Source organism: Diorhabda carinulata, chromosome 11 (genome assembly GCF_026250575.1).
Source record: "Diorhabda carinulata isolate Delta chromosome 11, icDioCari1.1, whole genome shotgun sequence".
In the NCBI taxonomy this organism is placed as follows: Eukaryota; Metazoa; Arthropoda; class Insecta; order Coleoptera; family Chrysomelidae; genus Diorhabda; species Diorhabda carinulata.
In genome coordinates, this window is record NC_079470.1 from 11024245 (window position 1) to 11046024 (window position 21780).

Here is a 21780-nt window from a genome sequence, read left to right on the forward strand (position 1 = left end):
TTACTCGTGTTTTCTGGGTAAATTGATAACAGCTTGTTCAATAGTTTTCCCTTCCGGATCACTATTGGGAAATGTTCCTTGATACTGTATTTTGAGATCGTGGATATTCAGAATACTGAGAAAGTCAAGGTCAAGGATATATTTTTATTAAACAGCAACTAGAGAAAAAATGTATGAAGTGTGAAAATATGTAAATAAAAAACAAGCTAATGAACTTTCACATACACGGCAGGCACCTCTCTAACTACTCGAATTTACTTGCGCTTGATTTTTACATAAAAAAAAACAAAATTCTTTTATGGACCTTCACAATAGTCCTCATTCAACTCAAATGAAGAATTTCAGTATTGCTCCAACGATTTAAAACATATTCAGGTAATTAGTATTTACCTGACTTATCCACTTTCTGCTGTTGCAGTTGCAGATCACTTTCTGTTATTGTCTGTAGGGGACGATTTTTGGCTCAATATTTGCACAAATATTTCAAATCTTGCGGATATTTTCTTCTTCTTCACGTCTTCTACATTTTGAACCTCTTCATTAATTCCAAAGGATTTCCAAAGATTTTTCGTCGTTGGTTGTGAAGTGAGTCACTTATTCAGGATACTATTCAAACAAGTTTTTCATAAAAATACGCGCAAAATAAAAATAAAACATGCTCTCGATTTCATGCTTGAAGTGGAACTATAAAAGAACCTCTTCTGAAGATATAGATGTTGCTAATTCCTAAATTTAAACTCGATTGTAACACAGAGGTGATTATCTAGATAATTTTCGAAGTAGTAACTCATTATTAAAGTCGAATTGATTCTATAGAGAAAAATATTGCAAATAATGAAATTAATGAAGATTAAATGTGTTGGGAAGAGATGAGGCATTAAAAATATGATAAAAGAAATAATGGATAACAGTATCCCAAAGATATTGTTCTGTCTACATATTTCAAAAGAATCAATCAAAAATGCAATCATTATATTTAAATTAAATTAAAATTCCCGTATGAATCAGAATATAATTCCGTGTTCTCACAAATAAAATGAATGAGCATCCCTTTTATAGTTAGAATAAAATGTTTCCCTCGACTGTACTATTATCCGTATTAAATTGAAACAGTCCAAAGTCCAATTAAGCCTTTTTGCTTAAAAGCTTCATTAACATCTCGCTGTTATATAAACTTCGTAATAAAGTGAAATTAAGGTCATGTGTACAATATCGATCTACGTTTGTTTACCAGCACAAGAAGTTCGTGTGCATGTTTTAACTGAATTTAATAACGAATGTTTTCAAAAACAAATTATATACGGCCCAATGGACCAAGAATTCGAGTTAAGTCGGCGCGGCCTTAGCGACCGTCTTTTGTTTCTAGGAATAATTACCACAGACGTTTGTACATCGAGAAATTAACGCCCTCTTGAATCTATTGAATGAGTTACAACCCTTAAAACATTAACGTCGCTACAGGATTTGATCGATACAGGAAATGTTCTTTGTTGAACACTCCATTTCTACACCACGAACATATTTTTGAATCATTTTATTCAAAACTTTGGATTAATCTTTTTTAAAGTACTACCTTTGGCAAGCAATTTACTTATCACAACGTTGGATTCATGATTAAAAGTATTTTTGGATTGTTTCTGTTCTAATGGCTTTTATCTGTCTTCGTAGAAAAATTCTATCAAAACGTTTGCCTTTTAGTATATTTCTCTTATTTTCGGAGATCCAAATGTCGCGAAAACCCACAAATCGAAAGCGATTTGTGATACGGCGCGTGCCATGATGATGGAGACCGCCGTTTATCATTTTCAGGATAGTACATCACAAATTTTGCATTTTTGTTTTCATATACTGTCTATTGGCGTACAGGATGTGGTGAGATGGGTGAGGGCATGAAAAAGATTCTGGAGGGATCATGTAGAAAGAATGTCTTCTGGACTAAAGCTCTCGTAAAGAGGTAGTACGAGAGCTTTAGTTCAGCTTTTCAGGAAGATCCAGGAAGAGGGTCAAACGTACAGGATTGAACAGGACCTCCTATTTTCGCTGAAATCAGTTTTCAAAGAACTGAACTTATCCACTTCCTTAACAGTTTATTATACCCTTATTGAATCGCATCTCCGATATGCCCTTCCCTTCTGGAGTACGTCTGGTGCGACAAAATTTGAGCGAAACTTTTGAGAGCTGTTAGATATTTACTCGGACAAAACAGCAGGGCTCACTGCAGGGACTTCTTCGAAACATTAAAAATTCTAGCTCATCCTTCCTTATTTATCATTGAATCCTTTTGCCTAATTCGTAAGCACGCTTCTCCAATTTCAGAAAGGTCGTTGCACGGCTATCCACTTAGGAACGCGGAGCACGACCTTTACTTACCTACTCCACGTTCAGATTTAGTTGAGGGCTCAATATTTTACAAAGCAAAAAAAATGCACAATCACTTGCCAATTGGAATCAATTCGATATTATCTTTTCCCGCATTCCGCAATAATTTGAGGGCATATTTACTGGAAATGCCTTCTACTCTGTAAACGACTATTTTGCTGATTGTACTTGCTTCAGATTTAGTTGATTTTTCTAGAAACTTCGATGATATTCTCACTACCACTGCACCCACACTCACAAATACATGTTTGATGTATGTTTCGTTATCTTCTTCAGTGTTCAGTATGCTTAAACTTGTTTCAGAATGGAGTACTACTCGAGTAATCTGCCGTTTTCCAACTACAATTTAATTTTTTATATTTTTCATTCTCATTTCATTTATATCTTGCTATCAATTACCCGATTTTCACTTTTTCTTATATATATTCATTCTATTCTTTGCTTTTATATCATTTCATTTATGTAAATAATTTATGCATGATGCAATTCCACTGCTAAAACATTTTTTTGAATAAAAAAGTTGAATGCAAAGGATGCGTACAAACTCTTAATTATGAAAAATTATCCTGCTTTTCCTTATCTCTAGCCATAAATATTTCCGTGTGGCGGCTCTGTCCAAATATAAAGTGTTAAAGGCAAGGGCGGAACAATTTTCAAGATTTACTTTAATTGTTGCTTCCTTTCTAAAGTTGTGTGCAGCTCAAATAAATGTTCGTGGTAGTAGCTCGACTGCGGAGGTTTATGGAGTTTTAAATGGAGTTAGATAGAAGAATAGACTGTATTCTGATTTAATAATGGAGTCTACAGAGAATTTAAAAGAACTCTACCAGGAAATCTTGGATGTATAGACGGTATATTAACAAATTTAAGGTAAAGATACACGGTGTAGTCCATTCAACTATGATTAGCGAAACTTAATATTTCATTGGCATAATCTTTTACAAAATAACAAAATAACTTAATTTTTAAAAGAAATCTACAACTAGGTAGTATTGGATTAGAATGATTACATCATAATTATAGCAAGTATATTTTGTAACTACAAATTCTTTGAAAACTTGTTGGGAAGAATGACGAGAAAATTACCAAATGCCAAATATGAAACTTGAAATATTATGGAGAGAATTGTAATGATATACAGAGTGAGTTTTATGTATGGAATGCCTCAATTTATGTGCTGTGTTACTAAAGTCTAGTGTCAGTAAGTTATGGCGCAGAAAATCTCCTACAACTGAAGACAGATCTTTGAATGTTTGTTTTGTTTCCACATTTCTGAAGTAGAAAAATTACTTTCCTGAATATTGGCAGGTTTTGTTTTATAAACGATGTTTTTTAGTGACCCCACAGGAAATAGTTTAAAGGATTTATGTCGGGTAATTGCAGGGGCTATTCGATAAAACCACCCCTTCTAATCCATCTTCTGGGAAGCAAATTTCAAGATTAAAACTAGCCAAATCGGTTTAGCCCTTCTCGAGTTTTAGCAAGACTAATGAACACCAATTAATTTATATATATATATAGATATATATACACCGTAATGGTACAGAATTTAAATATTCTTTATATTGGTTTTGAGAGTTAATCACTCATCAAACTTGAGATGCTCCGATGCGATTTATTTATTTTGTATAATAATTGAAACAATAAAACCAAACTTTCCATATTTTTTCATATGAAAGTATATAAAATCATAACTTACACAAATAAATCAAGATAAATATATTTAAATATGGAAATGAACGACTGCTTGGAATAACCTCCTTAAAGGTATGGCATTCATTTGTAATCTACAGAACCATAACTGTATAAACTGCCCAATGGGTCAAATGTTAAACACAATTAGCATCTCTCTAAAGAACATAATTATAGTGTTACCATCTCATAAATACGCGAGTATGTACATCTCGTTAAGCAGGCTCGGTCTACGTTATCTTTAAATATGTTCAGATTATACGTGGATTTTATTTGATATTTTGAAAATAAAATATTTGAAAAAATATGATTAATCGAGACCAGGTTTGTTTTTAATAGTTAAACCCAAACAGTTATTGAAAATGGTACACTGTACGTTTTAAATTATGATCAATTAACTACAGCATCTTTCAAATACGCAGAGAAGCAAGTTATATATAAAATAATCAAGATTATTTCGCCTAAATTGTACAAAACTCTAAGTAAATTTCAAAATGTCATACAAAGCACCCCACGTACATGTATTTCGATTTTAACGTTTTACATATTTATATATATAAAGTATATAAGTATATATTAGTACTTCAAAATGTCATGATTTAGTTATAATACTTCCGAGAATATTAATGAAATTATAGAATCAAGCATCCCAAAAAATACCGTTTACAGTCAAAAATTTGTATAGATTTGTGCTTTGATAGAAAGTATCAATTAGATGAAAATCGGACGGCGCAAAAACTGGCGTTGATTTTGAAGGATTGCTCTATGAACTTGAGAAGAAAATATGATACATACTACGGTGATAAAGATGTAAAACCTAAGAAGTAAGCTGTTACAATTTGAGTCCTTAGATATTCGAATTAAATCGCTGAAAGTTTTTGTAGAACATTTATATTTTTTACCGAACCCGTCTCTGTGTTTCTTAATAACTCCAGGGTAGTAACCAAAGCGCATGAGTGCACACAAGGTTTCAGTATAGTTTTTTTTATATTACCTCATTTTTTTTTAAAGAGATGAGACCTGTAATTTGCACGTACAATAAATTAGTTCCTTGCTTTCTTCTTCACTTTCAAATCATACAATTATTAAATCTCAGATAGTATTGAATGTAACGCAGTGATCAATAACTTCCGAAAACATGGTTTTAAGCTAAATTTTGTTTTATTAATCAAGAAAGTTTCGGTAACGGTAGTTGCCAGATCTGGAAAACGTGTCGATTATCAACGAATTGCATCATTTTATCATTACGTTGTATTGTATTTGTGGAAAAGATTTTCTTTCTTCATATTACGTGGCCGTTTTTTTGTAATCTTCGTCCCCAATCGGTCTAACAATGTTTAGTAATAGTCACTACTGACTGATATTTTATACAATTAAAATTCAAACAATTTAGGAAGAAACAAGTTCAACAGTTGTCATTTGAAAGATGGCAAAAATATTTCCCTAAATTAAAATCTAAAACACCAAAAAACAAAAGAAATAATATTATATATCAAGTGCCTTGTACTAATTATGACGCTGTCTACATAGGGCAGACATCTCAGTATTTAGAACATATTCTAAGAGGTCATCAATACGATAAAAAAAATAAAACTGCGTTAACGAACCATGAAATATTGAAAAAACATAAATTTAATTGTAAAGAATTTTTAGAAATGTTTCACAATAATTTAAGTAAAATTTATAGCTCTATTTTGTAAATTCTACTACAAATAATTTGATTACTGCTATATATTTGAGATGTAAGGACCAAGAAAAAATTAATTTCTAGTTTGGATTTATTCTTATTTTGATATTCATAATGAAGGTGATCTATTGATGAATATAAATACGCAATTTTTATCTATCTCCTAAAAATCATCAAAAAAAACTCATTTTGAACAGAAGAGACCTAAAATCAAGAACATTTAGAAACATGAAATAAAAATTATTAATAATCTGTTAGATTAGACATTTATTTTTCGAAATATATTAGATGATAGATGTGGGCTAAAACTCAAATCGAACACACGCAGACCTGTAACCAGACCACCAACGAGGTGGTACGAAGGCTGCAGTTCAGCTTCTCAGGAAGATCCAGGAAGAGGGTCAAACGTACAGGATTGAATAATAGGACCTCCTATTTTCGCTGAAATCAGTTTTCAAAGAACTGAACTTATCCACTTCCTTAACAGTTTATTATGCCCTTATTGAATCGCCATCTCCGATATGCCCTTCCCTTCTGGAGTACGTCTGGTGCGACAAAATTTGAGCGAAACTTTTGAGAGCTGTTAGATATTTACTCGGACAAAACAGCAGGGCTCACTGCAGGGACTTCTTCGAAACATTAAAAATTCTAGCTCATCCTTCCTTATTTATCATTGAATCCTTTTGCCTAATTCGTAAGCACGCTTCTCCAATTTCAGAAAGGTTATCCACTTAGGAACGCGGAGCACGACCTTTACTTACCTACTCCACGTTCAGATTTAGTTGATTAGTATTCAACAGGATCTGGTCCTATTGAAAGAGGAAGAAGAATAAGAAGAAGAAGAAGAAGAAGAGGAAGATATATTAGGAGGACATATACTTTTTTTTCATTATTGAATGCAGCCATTTTCCTGCTCTTTTGTCGGCTGTTTCGTGCTACAGAGAAAATATCGTATATCCTTGGTGATCCTGTACTTCTACTTATTTTATATAATCTTCAAGATGTTATTCTCCTTTCCACTGTTTGACTCCTAGTCCTTCTATCTTCCTATTGTGTTGATTATAGGACAAATAGACGTTTACCCATCATTTAATACACTTTAATTATATCCTTTTATAGTTTGTACAAAATTCTTGTAATATAGAACAAGTAGGGATTGCATCTCCCACCCTTAGATAAAGGAGGAGATCTCTCTAAGCCAGGGTAGTCGTAAAAGACGAGATCGAATGAAAAGTAGATTGCCGTGAATCTTCTTGTAGATTTAATACACTTAGTGCAGCTATATTATTATTAATTATATCCAATAAGTGACGTAATTCAATGTATGAAGATTTATTTAAAGGTTGATTATTCTCTGATAAATCTTGAATCGAGCTCCCGACTAATATAAATTTGGATTTATAAATTGAAGCCAAACTGTTTTGGAAATTATTGGTAGCCTGTCCGATTCAATTGAATCAAAACCAACCCTATCTCCTATACTAAACTTGGCTGGATCTTAGGTGATGAACTATCTATAGAAAACAAATCGATTAATACGTCATCAAACTAATAAAGACTTTTAATTCAGAATCCAATTTAGATTCGCAGTTGATGAAATTTTGGTATAACGAGGATTTGCTATCCGAATCAAATTTATCAAACTCGCCATCATTTCAATAAAAGTACCGATCATAAATTTAATTACAAGAAATAATTTTGTAAAAAATCACACAGCAGTTATCAGTGTAAGGAATTTTTGCAATTGAGGGTAACAGAAATATTATAACGGGTGGAATTGTGCAGAAATTGTCGTACTTTACATGTCGTTCATCCAAATCAAGTTCTGTTTGCAGCAATGGCATTAATAATAGATGGATAACTTTCACACCTGTCGTGCACTATTAGACAAAATTTCAGAAACAAACATCATAACAGCCAAACTTTGTAGAGCCTAAAAGAAAACAAAATCAACATAAACAATTACTGGCGTTAATCTAACCGAAAGTTAAGTTCCGAGAACGGTTAACATAACTATTAAATCTAAGTTGAATAGTTTTAAACCAAATCCCAACAACTTCCATCGCCTTTGATAAATCTGCCTCGAAGGACCAAATGTTTTTTTTCTTCTGTTATGTTGATTGACTACATTATTTAACTAATAAATTGACCTTTATAATATTCTATTACTCCCTAAAAGTGTTATTATTATTGAGGTTTATTGATATTTTATTAGTTGCTTGTCCTGTTAAGGAAGCACCCTTCCTAAAAAGGAAAACCGTACAGAATTCTTCGCTTACGTGGTAATAACAGTATACATTACAGGAGCAAACAAATAATGTGTTTTATAACTAACCGTTTGTGTTTTTCATTATTAAATTTCCATTTATCTGCAATAAGAAAGTTATCTCAATTAACGATTTCTGCGGGTTTCTCCTATGTTCCATAAAATTTAACGATTCTTTGTACATCGATATACTATGAATATTTATATTGTTTTTCTGTTTCAGGTAAGTATTCGAAGTCGTTACTTGTAATAGCTGTTCATCAATAAGATTATTGAATTAATTAAGTTGATAGGTTTCTGGTAAGTATGTTTTCAACTGCTTTATTGAAACTTGTTTCAAAGAACTTCACAATAAAAACAAAGTTCTGAGTATCAATAAACCGCCAGACGCGATCTGGGACATATACAAATATTAAATCAATATAATTGACAGATTTTCTTGAAATCCTTGTACTTCTAGTATTTATTGGAAATTGCAGAAGCTTCTGAATATATTTCTTTCATTTTGATTCCATTTCAATGGAGTTGTAAGACTCACTAATTAAAAAAGGCAACTACCTGTGGAAGAAATTTATTGAACGTACGGTCTAATATATCAGCTTTTGCCTCCCCCAATTCCATACCTTAAGGAGCTTACAAAGCGTTACCAGAAAATCTTAATATGATTTTACAAAATCCTCTAAGATATATGATTTCATCGCCACACAGTCACTGTAGATATACATAAAAATGTCAAAGTAATTTGAGCGTACAGTAAATTTTACGAGCCATTCTGGATGCTGTTGTGCATTATAATATGCATATTAGTTTAGTAACAGATATGAAGGCTTGAAAATAAAAAAAAAATAAAATACTTCTACTTAATTACGCTTTGTTTCGCGTACCATTTCAACCCCCGAAAAACATCACATCCCAGGCATTTCCAATACAAATTAAATCTCACAGGTTTTGCTTCTGTACAGGCCAGTAACCTCAAAATTGTTTTGTCTATCTTTATGTCAATTTTCTTTTAAATGTGGATCTTGCTTTTAGGATATGATATAACATCTAGTATATTTATCGTCTTTAGTTAGTCTAACATCATTTTTCTTAATTCTTAGTCGATTCTTTTGCTTCTAGCACTTTTGGTTACCGCACATTGAATCTATTTTTATTTCTCATATATCTATGTTCAAATCCTTTTCTCCTACTTCTTGTTTTTCTATTATCATATGTTCTTCCAATTGTTATTTGCTTGGTTTTATGTTAATAAAGATTTAGATGCATCTATTTAGAAAGCAAAAGTTGCTGAGAAATTGATATATAGCATGTTTAAGAAAAGAATTATTATCAATTAAGAAACAAAACAGAAACGGAACATCAAAATAAAAAACAATTTTTGTTACCGTATGTAGAATGACTTCCACTAAACTAAAATTTAAACCTTGTAATGACGCTGTTTACATAGGGCAGACATCTAAATATTTGGAAAATAGATTAAAAAGTCATCAATGTGAACTGCACGTAAATCAATATTTTATACATACATTGAATTCAATTCAATTCAAAAATTAAGGGAACAAGATCAATTACAAGAAAACGAATTTATAGAAATGGTTCACACATATAGAAACAAAACGGTTATCAATTATTATTATTATAAATATGAAAATTGTCTATGACAAATTATATTTCGATTAAGACAACAATAAGACGGAACGTCAAGATTTTGTCTGTTTTTAAAGGAGACCTGAAATCAAGAATTTAATAAAATAACTATATAAAAAAGTTTAAGAACTGAGAAACTAAAGAAATTTAAAGATAATGAGAATTAAGTAGAGTTTAAGTATATTGAAATTCTATTTTGTCCCACGAAACCGAAGTATAACTTTAAGGTGGCATGTCCTTTCAACAAAGTATTGTTCAAACTATTCTAACCAGTTTTCTAAGTTACTACTAAATAAACAAGCATCACCTTCACGCGAATCAAGCTTAATGAATGCGATCTTCATTTACATCATCTATATTAAAAGGTTTTACGTCAGCATTTAGACTCGTCTCGATAAATCCGTAATGGTCATTGGAGAGCAGGATCTTCGACAATTCTCGGTACTTATTTCCAATTAGGTAACAGGCCTATCCATCAATTTTGACGCTAAAATGGTTTATACGCTTAATCGACCTTTCTTCGCTTCGATCTACAAAACGCTTATCAATTGCATACAGAGCTGGACTTGATTGATTTGTGAAAATTATGTATCTATACAGCGTAACATATTTCGAATGACGCCTACGATTTATTTATGTCGTGAAATTTGAACATTATCCCACGTGTCGGTTATATGAGTATTTCACTTCCCATCAAAATCCCGTCTGCTATTTTTCAAATTTAAATTACGTACATTAGAAGAGGAAGTGACTTATTTTTTATCCATTGCCAATTTCACTTTTAACCACTTACAAATTCCTCGTTTTTACTATCTCAAGTTATTTTTTTATGGAATTTTCGGATTTTTTTGCGTTTCTCTTGTCTTTTAATTCTCCCGAGTTAATTACTTTTGTCAGTTTTATCTCAGATATCGTCTCCATGCCTTTCAGATAGATACCATCACGTTTCTATATACCTAAATTACTCAGGCAAATCACGCGTTCTTTCTTTTTCTGGTTTCTTGAAAATACACCTGTTATATCCAGGATTATATTACAGGTGCTCCTACTTTAAGTGGGAGGATGAGGATTTTATAGTCCTACTTGGGTGCTCTGTATTGCTGCTTTTCTACTGTTCTTATATTTGTACAACTTCTGCTTAACTTGATTTTTTCCTGTCTATTCCTGTTTAGATTGGAACTATTTTTGACCCACTTGAACTGATCCTAGTTTCACTGAGACAGTGGTTCGCCATTTGTATCATATCATTTTTTGATCTACATACTTTATTTGGAGTTTATTGAAACGATACATTACATTATTGTGCTAAGTTTCTCCTAGATTTTTGTTCTCAATATAAATATCTGATTAGAAGTATAAGTATTAAATCCATCATAAAATATTGAGTCTCAATATCTTTGCCAGATGAAGTATTTTTACGAGCTTGTTTCCCAATGTTTTCGTATAACATTCACTAGTCTTAATTTTAGTTGTGAAGAAATATCTTTGCTGGTATATAGTTTTTTAATGTTGTTGAACGCAGCTTAAGATATTTCTAAAGCCTGGTACTATTTTGCGTTTACTGTTTATCATTAGACGCACTGGAGGATGTTAACTTTTGCTAATAATCATATGTTTTGTTGCTGCGTATATTTTTTGCATAATATTTTGAAGCTCTTCATTGTTAGTTCCTATAATTAATGCGTCGTCGTCATATCTAATGTTGTTGATTGCTTCTCCGTTGATTTTGATGCCATCTGATAGTCCTGCCAGTGCTGTTATTCTAACATTGAACAGAAGAGGTAAAAATGCAACCTGTCGCACTCCCCTCTTGGCAGTAGTTTCTCAGCTGAGCGAATTACCAAGTTCAATTTTTGCAGTTTGACTCCAGGATATATTAGGGATAATACGGATATCTTTTCCTTCAGGACCAGTGTTTCTAACAATCTCGATAAGTTTTTCGTGTTTGACGTTACCGAAAACCTTGGAGGAATCAATAAAGCACAGGTGTACGTCTTTTTTTCTTCTGTATGTCTGAATTACCTTGTATCTGATGCGCTACGACAACCAAACTGCGTTTCAGGTATGTTTGTTTAACATTTTGCGTTTATTCGATTTTTGGTAAAAACCTGCGTTATATTTTGGTTTATCAAGCTCATTAGGCGGTATTGTTCATAGAGCTTCGCATCTTGTTTTTATTGATTAAATTTGACTGCAGATAGTCTTCAGGAATTTTTCCTCTATCATAGATGGTGTAAAAAAGGGTGGTCAAAATACCAAGAAACTGATTTTCTGTTTCTAGCACATTCACTCCAATATTTCACTATGTATGTTGTCAGGACCCAATTTTTTTTCGTTTTTTAAGACCTAGAGACATATTCGTCGTGTGTGTCTTTACTTGTACGTTAAAATTAAAAAAAAAATAAAAAAGTTGTTCTTTGTAAGTCTTCCATATGTTTTTATTCTTCTAAAATTTATGTATTCATCGATCAAATTCTAAGGTAAACGTTATGGATACAGCTCTGTAATACGTTATATAAAAACGCCGATCATTTATTGTTCATTATCTGATTAGTTTCATTTTGTTTTCTATCTAGAATACTTGAATATTCCCTTGGCCTCCCGTTCGTTTCTTCGTTTAAGAGATGCGTGGATGGATGGAGAGAGTAGATTAAAATCCGAATGCACTTAGTGTTTATGTTTATCCACTTATCAGTTTTGTGTAGTTCTCTTTGGGAAGAGTGAAAGATGATGAATGGCCTTGTAGACGTTTTTGTTCGGAGTAGTAATGAGATACGTACTAAGAGATGGAAGAATATGGATATATCTTTTATCTGTTAATGGTATTGCTAAATGTACGGTAGCGTTTGTTATGAACTATGTTAAAGCTTATTATTTCTGTTTATAATGAAACAAAAAATGTGTAAAAACTACAAAATTTTTTCTGTATATACCCTTAATACTAATAGTGAACGATCACTATAGTAAATTACGTGAAAACTTCTGAACATTGTTAGAAACATTCATGATGTTTCTTATCTATGAAATGTTTTAATAGGCACATGTGAAATGATAACCACCCATTAGAGCGTCAGTCCCAAATCATTTTAATCGCGCATATCGAATTCCGGACGGATTTCCAAAATCTCAAATCCAAACAAACAATAATCGAACCCAAAAGCATTAGAACATAACAAAAAACCTTTTAGTTTATCTGTCATTTATCGGCTATGGGAGATCCATTTGTAAACTCAGGTAACTGCGTTCATAAATATTTTAAAGTAAACATTGAATTCGGTGAGTTGAGATCTTTTTACAATGGTAGCTTAACATCCTCATTATAAAGACAAGTCTACCAAAAATTGTGGGTATTCATAAAACTCATAGTAATAAACAAGTTTTTCATATTATCATCACTTTTGAAACAATTTTTTTTAAATATCGGTTTAAACTTGTCGCTTAATTCAATAAGGCGATGCACTGTAGTAATTCCATGGTGAACTTGTAAACAGTTAACAACATTCTTTAGTGTTTATTTGCTTTTGTGTTAAGAAAATGTCTTTTAGAACTTAAAAGGAGTGTATAATGTCTCTGTGTACTAAAACCTCCTTGAAATCAACTAAAAAACTATTTATTCACGTTCCAAGAACAAAAAATGGTTACAAATTGTTATAGTATCCCGTATAAGATTTTACAATGGGCCCAGTAGAGGCACAGACTTGAGTTAAGTGTGTACAACTCAGGCCCTAGCTTGGAAGCCATTATTGGTCCAGACTTGGTGGGACTCTGGGATGATAAAAATGTTTGCTTGGTTTGCAAGCCTAGACCAGGCCCGGTTGCCTAGATAAACCCAAGACTGGTCTGCAACCCTGGGCCAGGTTGGTTGCTGATAAAAATATATTTTTTATATACTAAGAAATTACGAAAGATATTTTTCATTATTCTATTTTTTATTGTCTTCTATGCATAAAAGAATTTTATTCATAATAATATTAAGATATCTATTATGGATGAGATATTAGAACAAAACTTTATATAGTTATTGAGAGTTCTGGCAAGCCTGGCTGACTATAGAATGGCCGGGGCTAAGTTAACCAGACTTCAACCAGGACTTCAACCAGGCTTGGCCCATTATTGGTTTGCCAAGGCCGGGTTTCTCATCGTTGGCCCAAGTTAGGCCTCGTCGTTCAAGACTGCGGGCTCTTACATGGGATATAGTTAGAATACATATGTATTATTATAAAAATTTATTTATGAAAATTATATAATTAGAATTGTCCAATTACATTTAAAACTATATGGAGTATCATTAAATTAATTTTTCTCAAAAATATAATGGAATGAAAACTAATAGTAAGGGAGGTAGTGCTACATTTTTTCGATGAATTTTATACCGATAAAATTTTTTCCCAGTAGTCAATAATCAACATAATCACCTGCGGTGGTGCGAAAATTAACAGCATGTTAAAGTTGTCGAATTTGCTACTAGTATTTTCAGATCGTATCAATATTTGAGGTCATTTTTAACTGAAACATAACCATCAGCCGTATTGCAGAAGGGGGTTTAACAGCCAGTCGCGTTTATATTATGAATGTTGATATTTAAAGTCATATTATACTGTATAAAATTTATAGAAATTTATCCTCATATTTTTTTTTATATATAGAGAAAACCGTCAGTCGTATTTAAGAGGGTGGAAAGACCATCAGTTAGTAGTATAAGCAAGCTCCGTTCTCAATGCATCTCAGAGCTTCACAGTCTAATTGACAGATGTACTGACGATCTTTCCACCTGCAAGTATTAAGTTGACGGTGATATTTATTTTTGTTAACAAAACAATAAAATTGTTAAAATCGTTAAAAATAAAATGATAATAAAATCTGTATTAATAAACAAAATATTAATCGATTCAACATTGAATTCTTCAGTTGTATCTATATCAAAATCATCATTTTCCTCGTCATCGGAACTGCTTTCGTTAATTGTTTTTCGTTTTCAAATTCATTTTGGTTAACTTTTTTATTAAGTATTTGTAACAGTCTATTATCATACTAGCGGTTTGCGAGCGGCTGCTGGGCGAACCGGGCGCGCAACGAATTCGTCGCGAACATGACGCACCTGCGCTGTAAGTACGTCGCGGACGCGTGGCAGAAATGCAACGTTTGCGTCGCGTATTTGTAGCGCATAATACACTCATTAACAAAATGGATTCCGAGGAGGAAACAATAATGTTCGAAGAGACGAAAACGAAAGCACCGACAACGTTTGTACGCGACAGTACAAAATGGCGTCCTCGCTACTATTCGCAGTTGCGCGTCGTTGCGCTTTTAAGACGCTCGCAATCCGCTAGTATGATAAGGCCTTAAGATCTTCATCGATGTTCGTTACACTTGTTATTATCGGTGTAATTTGCTCATCCTCAAACCACTTAAAAGTGTATTTACTATTGCTCTGTCTCGGTTTGCATAAACATATAAAAGTTATAAACCATATGAGAAGTTTAATTTCACTTCAATTTATTTTGAAATATAAAAAAATGTATTTTTACAGTGTAGCACGAGAGTAAAGCTGATAGAGAAAAAGGACTCAGCTACCTCTTACCACAAACAATTAACTGCCAGCGGGTGGCCGATTGTTAAACATGCTCTAAAATATGTGCCGGTCCGTTAAGCACCTCGTACACACACTCACACATGAATAAAAATGAACACAAAGTATAAATTAAAGGGGATAGGTCATTGTAAATCAATTGCTTACAAGACTCTTATATTGGGGAATTGTTTTAAAATGCAAATATCGTTCGTAAGATATGGGTCTTTCTGGCCGGATGCGGCTCAAAATATTAGTTCGTGTAGGCATCATCGATGACATTTCAATTAACGCAAAAAATGTTTTAATATATGGGTTTATTACTATAATTATTGAACTATGACAGAGGTAATTTAATTTTTTAATATTACAACGTCTTTGTGAATAATAACTCACGCAGCTGAACTTTGTAATTCATTAAGTGAGTTAGTTATAAGTATTGCCACAAGCTGAATACTTTACTTTGTCTACGACTATATTAATAGATACTTCAATTTCTTACTTTTCGGCCTTTTCATATGTTTTTGTTAATAAATCGTTTTAATTTTGGATCTCATTTAATTGATAATTGGTATTTGATTCATTAGAAATGCCGTTTCGATATATTTCGGTCTTTATTAAAATGAAAATATAGTGGCATCCAAAATAAAACATTTGAACTGAAGACTTGACATAAATATTAAATTTGTAGATTTCATTTATTTTTGAAATTGAAATACGTATAATTTGAGGTTAGATAGTTATGATTGACATAGGCTAGTTTAGATTAGGTCCTCACGAATGAAGTTGAATATTCAAAGCCTAAGCAAGGTTTGGTCGATAATAACGACATTGAATTTTTCATAACTTTCTCAAAAAATAAATAACGCAAAGTTTATTTGTCATGAAACATCTTAAGCAAGATAATTTTTTTCTAGAAATGAGCATTGTTTGTAGTTACTCTCTGCTGTTAATAATTTGGCAGATTAATAATCCTTAGACTGGTCTTCATAAAATATGTGTTCTGTGTGTTTGATTCTCTGTTATTTTAGTGAGATGTGATGAAGTGATTCACTGACTAAAATCAAAAACACCCAAAAACAAAAGAATTGATATTATATATCATGTAGTGATTTTGAGTTTGTTTATATAGGACAGATGTCTCAGTATTTGGAAAATATATTAAAAGGTCATGATAAAAAAATAAAACAGCTTAAACAAACCATGTAATATACGAAAAACATATATTCGATTATAAAAATTCTCGAAATTAAAGAAAAAAAGAATTTATAGAAATGGTTCACAAATATAAGAATGAGAAAGCTGAAAGATAAAAAAGACCTAAACAATAAAATATATAATTCTGTTTTATAAACTATTGGAAATTTAATTGATGGCTGCTACTTATTTTTGAGATATAACAACATAAAATACAAGATTATTTATTATGGTCAAAACCAATTAACCGATTTGATATTCATATTGTAAGTTATATATTATTTAATAGAATTATGTAATTACTATCAATAAATATTTTAAATTCCAAGATACAAATATAGAGGAACAATTTTATTTACAAAACTATGGAGTAATCTAATTCTTTGTGATTGATATATTCCAGCTTATAATTTATTATTGTATAAAAAGTGACCTTTCTGAAATTTTTTGTTTTTTTGTTGTACATTAACCGTTCAATTAGATACATGATCATTTTAAATTTTAATTTGCATAGGGTATAATTGTACTGCACGACAAACAGCCAAAATGGCAAATAATAGAGAAACTTTTTGATTTTCTGACGTAAAAGTTTTTGTCCCTTTGTATACATGTTTGAATGATTGTCATTTAAAAACCGCACGTAATTTCAAATCAATATATTGATTCCATTATTTATGTTTAGGGCTTTTTTTAGCCTGGAGACTGGAGCATTTTTTAATATAGTAATAACCAAAGTTCTATAACTACTTAAAATTTACTATATATACCAATCAAACAATATACTCAAAAATATATAGAAAACGTAAAATCAAACTTAGTGGCGCGTGCCTAATCTCTTGAAGCAGCGTAGCTTCGCTGGAGAACTAGGTGTTTGAGATCTGCTGGTTCCGCTATCCCGAGGAAGAGTGTCTTTAACACTTATATCCAAAAATGGTTCACTTGCGTTTGTCTAAGTAAGGGATAGGAAAAGGTGTAATAAAACCGTGTGGAAGGTAGAGGGATGTAGTTTTTTCCTAAAACGGGACACTAAGAATGTTATAAGAGAAATGTGACTAGGAATTCTCAAAAGAAAACAACTTGCAATTCCCTGTAATCGACTCGGTCAGTCGGAGATCGAAGGATTATTATTTTATTGAGGAAAATATACCTGTATGATGTATTTTTAAATGAGAAGGCACATAGCATGGTCCCCACATAATTATGTTGTGATGAAATTTGTTTTTTTTTTCTTTGATATCCTCCAGGTAACTACTTGACTAAAAAATCACGTAACAACACATCAAATTCTTTAAAATTGATCTATGATATTATCGGAATAGTTGTTTTTTTGACAAGTTAAACCGTAGCAAAAGCATTACGGTACCTATGCGAGATAAACAATTTCAAATGCTATACATCATTTCAACGTATCACAGGCTGACGTTTAACGATAAGATAATGTACATGTACATCTTGTCGTGAATTAATTTCCATATATGTCTTATAATGATAATAAATCATTCAGCTTAATAATAATTTATAATAGATTTAGTCTCTACATATTAATGTCAGTAGCAAGTATCGTTAAATAAGATGAGTATTCAAAAAATTGCATACGTAATATTAATTTTTTTGCACAAAATGGAAGAATTGGACATGCCTGACATGTGGTTTCAACAAGACGGTGCCACATGCCACATAGCACGCGAAACAACGGCCAAATTGAGAGCCGTCTTCGGTGAACAGTTCATCTCACGTTTGGTCGCCTAGATCGTGTGATTTAATGCGTTTGAGCTATTTCTTGTGGGATCATGTTAAGGCCAATGTCTAAAGGGATAAACCAGTAGCCAATATTAAGGGATTCATTCGTGAAATACCGGCCGATGTGCACATGGGCTATTTAAAGTGGAACCGCGGCCAACATTTGCATGATATCATCTTCAAACATTAAATTATAATGATCGTTCTATCGATTGTAATAAAGATTTCATCAATTTTTTCGAATTTTTTGTGGTTTTTTTTCAAAATCAACAATTCAACCCTGGTGTGTTATAGTACGACACTTATTAAACTTATTCTGGCTATTTTCAAGGTTCCATTTAAAATTTTTTGGTTCTGCCAATTGATCGCCTTCAAAGAAAACGAAGCTAACGGATCAAACATAATTCTTTTCACCTTAATTTCTTTTAGTTTGAACAATTTGAATTAAAAATATTTTCTTTACAAATTAATCTTTCTGAGATAAGAAGCATCAGTTACTATATTTTGGTGCATAGTTAACTTTCCTTGGGCATAAGTTAAACTTGATTTACCTAAATTAATGATTTCCAATTTCTCTTTTACACATTTCGACTATATAACGGATGGAATTAGCATTTAGATCTTTCCTCTCTCGAACATCTCTTAATTATCTCTCTAACTTCAATAAAATGTAGTGTATAGCCACCCCATTTCCTTTACAGTCTTTTGGCCGTTTGACCATCGTACACGATGTCTGTCCTCGACTAATTGCATCTTCCACCTGCCGGGGTATGTTCTCTACAGTCAGCACTTCTAAAACAGGCTGATAGCGCTCAGTTTACTTCGAGAGTATGTTTAAACTATAGTCCAGTTGTAGAAGTTGATAAACTTGATGTAACAATTCAACTAAATAAAACAATATTAAAAATTAAATTAGTCAACTAATTTATCCTAAATAACATGAATTATATTATAAAACGTTTCGTCATGTTTTATTGATACTGAATTTTACATCATTTCACTTCATGAACTGGTCTAGAATTAGATTATAAACCCGTGACGACCTGTTCTAGACGTGACAATTGCTAGGTTGCCGCTCACTGTTAATTATAGAAAGGTTCTGTTCCCGACTGGACCGAGTGAAGTGATCTATTTCCCGTATAATGTGGCGAGATTGCGGTGAATAAACAATGTAGAGAAATTGCTGGCAAGTTACTTTGGTGCAGATAAAGCTAAATACAATTAATAGAGCTTGTGCGTTGTTTATTAACTCAAAATTTATTAAGTTTACAGGATATTTTGTGAATTTTTAATGAGTAAATAACATTTACAAATCGAGTATAATTGGCCGTGAAGTACTTATATAAGATTATTTTCTCGTTCACACTGAATTTAGTCTTAGTTTTTCATTAATTCAATTTGATACTTTTCGCATGAAACTTTGGAAAGCTTTGACTCTATTTTGATAGCATCCTAAGCATTGTTAATCTATCAATAACTTCAAGTTGACAGTTTATTGTATTGAATACTCCATCAATTTTATGGTGTGAATCCTAAATCTAAAATTGTACTATCAATATTAATTTCACTTAATATTACTCAATTTTGAGTATGTTTGTAGTTGAATATAGGGTGTTTTTTGAGAATTCATCACTTCTCTTGAGTCATAATGATGTAAAGTGCAATTTTTGCATTCAAATACATCCGAAACGTTACGATGTGTCAGTTTTTCATATGAAATAAAGTCATAATGGTAGTACATTTATTGACCACTAGGAGACAAATGCGTCGTTGTCTAAATCTATAATTTTCAGTCATTTATTGACAAGAACGTTGCTGCAATTGTTAGTTGTTGATCGAACATGGAAAGGAGATCCTTCAGGTCGCAAAGCTCACACAAACCCCTCAAATTTCAGCCTTAATTAATCTACTTTAGTCAAAATATATTTAGAAATAAATTGTGAATAAGAGCAACGACGAAGCGGACTCGCTCGCCAGATTGGAATCGATTGGAATTCACCAATGGTTCCCAGAACCCATTTTTGATGAAGCCAAGTGTTGTTATTACGACTCTAAACGGTCTGTTTGCAAGGCGGACTCTGCAAAGATGGATAGAGACACCTTGCACACTACTTCTCGTACTAAACAAATGCTCCACTTGAATAGGCGTGACATTCGACTGGAGACTGCACAGGACATGGTGCATCTAAGACGCCAGCACACTATGGATTTCATAGATGATCCTGAGTGCCGTTGGTGCATGGAGGAAGAAGAAACTGCACTACTATGTAAAATATTGGAATGATTACTACACAAATGAATTGAAAACATTTAAGGCATGAGTATTTCTATTATCAACAATAAAGAGTTTTATCTAATTTAACAGTAAATAGAATATTTGTGGCGTGAATATTGCCATTAATGTTTTTAGTTCTCTAATTTGTAAAAATTGAACAGCCAATTTCTTAATATTAGTGTCGTGATATGGGGTTTGAATTTCGATTGTTATAAATCGAAATTGATTACAATATATATTAATTCAATATCTTTTATGTACATAAAATATGTTCAGTGTAGCACGTTCTCACGACTCATGATACAGTGTTGTTGCTTAAGTTTTCACATAGACAAATATTTGTGATTGGTTATGGATTTATTGATTTTCAAAATATTCTCCAAAAAGATCAATATACTTTTGAATACCTTCGAAGCAATTGCCGAAGCAGTTTTTCCATTCCAATTGAGATACTTCCAAAATTGGTGATTTGAACGCAGTAACCGCATTGTTATGATGGAGAATCTTCTACAAACAAATGCTGGTGTACCATTCATAATTTACTCGCTCTAACGCAACTGTGGCGAGTTATTTCGAAAAAACAGGCGACCATTTGCTTCGGAGTGCTTCGTGCGCGAACAACTTTTGTTAGAGTTGGCTCGTCTTGAAAGACTCATATAGTCTATTGTGCTTAGTATTGGGTTCATATGCATAGATTCATGATTCGTCTATTGTCACGATCTTATAGACTACGACAGAATTTTTTCAACATTTCTTTCCACCAATCGACACGAGCGACTGTCAAATTATGCGGTATCCAACGCGAACTGTCCACGTATGTCCAAGTATACTTAATCTCATGGTATGACACATGATGATCTTGCAATATCAGTTTAAACACAACAACAATGTTTTCTGGCATAACAGTCGATTTTGGACGACCTACACGAAATTAAAAAGTATCTTTAAACAACTTAAATCGCACTCTTATGACAACACGTTCTAAGTACGTTCAATATTAAAAATGTCAATATAATTGCAAGATTTGATATATTAAGTAGCAACTCTCGTATAATATAGTTGACAATTGTGCAAAAATGATTAACTACCACATTGATTCCACATATTTTCAACGAATTGCATTATGGTTTACCAATGGTTAGAAGTAGTACTAATCCTATGACATCGAATGGTGAATGGTTATTTTCATGATTATTGTTTAATGACGAGCGCTTTCTCATAGCATTTGTGTAGTCTAAATACATCAATAGTTTTATTTGTAACTGAGATCTACCATGAAAATCTTCCGAAACCACCGATTTATAACTAGGAACTTTGATAAAAAGAAT

The 21780-nt window shown here is 32.2% G+C and overlaps 1 protein-coding gene across 6 annotated transcripts in view; it reads left to right on the forward strand.

The window, feature by feature from the left end:
• The window catches only part of LOC130899487 (protein slit), a 531917-nt gene that overhangs the window by 200751 nt on the left and 309386 nt on the right, over positions 1-21780 (forward strand). Inside the window, exon 1 of one of the 6 annotated variants that reach the window (XM_057809460.1) lies at positions 19325-19410. The exons of the other annotated variants lie outside the window; for them this stretch is intronic. The gene's annotated coding sequence lies outside the window, so the exon portion shown is untranslated. Of the gene's footprint in view, positions 1-19324; positions 19411-21780 lie in introns of those variants that run through there. 6 annotated transcript variants of the gene reach the window in all.